At 45.4% G+C, this 1,266-nt stretch overlaps 1 pseudogene; it reads right to left on the bottom strand.

The window, feature by feature from the left end:
• Positions 1-938: 938 nt before the first annotated feature.
• Positions 939-1,057, bottom strand: LOC111732014 (annotated as a pseudogene).
• Between the last annotated feature and the right edge of the window lie 209 nt (positions 1,058-1,266).

The raw sequence follows: 1,266 nt of genomic DNA, 5'->3' as shown, positions 1-1,266 counted from the left end.
TCTGGGCCTAGTGCCCCACCCTGGGGTTGGAGGAGAGTAGAGAACTGCAGATAATGGTTTTTCTTGTGGGAAGGAATGATGCCTTCTTAAGATGAATGAGTGGAGAGTAAATCTGCCAAGGCTGTGGGTTCCTAACCACCAAGAGAGCTCAGCTCTGGGGGCAGGACCACCCAAACAGACCTCTCTTTCCTTGTGATCCAAACCCACTGGGAAACAGGAACAGATGGTTAGACTAGTGGATGAACATATGTGCACATGTATGTGCCCGTGTGTGTGCACATGTGCGCATGCATGCACACACACACACGCGCACACACACACACACACACACACACACACAGACTGCATAGTCTGTTGACCAATGGTCTCCAGCATTTCACTGCTGAAGATTTCTGTTCTGATTTTCAATCAGTCTTCTGGGTGCTGGTTTGAGGTAGTGGCGATGGTTGGAAGGAGGGTGGCTAAGAAGTGGGCAGATGTCCCAAGTAGAAGATGCCTATGGAGGTGGGGAATTGGGAAGAGGGATTGCAAGTCACTGACTACAGGAATTGTCCTATTTACAACCCTTCACATGGAAAAGCCCATTGAAAGTGGAAAGAAGAGAGCATGGTGGCAACAACTAGCTCAGGAGCCAACCAGATAAGTGCCAAGACCTTTTAATTTGGAAATCCTGCTGCAATCTGCACTCATTGTTTCTCTCCCAAGTTTTGTCTTGTATCTATACATTTTTCCCATCAGTAATTGTTCTCTTTGTCTTCCCACTTCTAACCCAGACACAAGCAAGTCAATTATAGATGCTTTTCCAGTTGATACATGAGTAAACTGAGGTACCCAGATTAATAATTTTTTTTAGACGAGGCAACCTTTGGTTGACCTCACAGATTGCAAGGACCTTGTCATCTTATAATCCCTTATTTTTATTTTTATTTTATTTTTTACATCTACAGCAATTGGTCTTCCTAGGTGGTCTCCCATCCAAGTACTAACCAGGCCCTACCCTGCTTAGCTTCTGAGATCAGACAGGATCGGGCTCGTTCAAGGTGGCATGGCCGTAGACCCCAGATTAATTTTTAATGGGACTTGCTTCCATCCTATGTTAAGATGGCTAGTAGTCTGGATCTTGAGGTTGTGGGATGGGACTCACTCACAGGGATGACGAGGGTGCTGTGTGTTACACTGCTTCTGTTGCCACCATCAGTGAAATCACAAAGAATGCAGATATGATTAAGAAAGCCAGTGTTGTTCCATATTCATCTTGTCACCTAC

Source organism: Pteropus vampyrus, unplaced genomic scaffold (assembly GCF_000151845.1).
Source record: "Pteropus vampyrus isolate Shadow unplaced genomic scaffold, Pvam_2.0 Scaffold419, whole genome shotgun sequence".
NCBI classification, from domain to species: domain Eukaryota; kingdom Metazoa; phylum Chordata; class Mammalia; order Chiroptera; family Pteropodidae; genus Pteropus; species Pteropus vampyrus.
The sequence above is the reverse complement of the archived record's forward strand: the minus strand, read 5'-3'. Positions and strand labels throughout refer to the sequence as shown.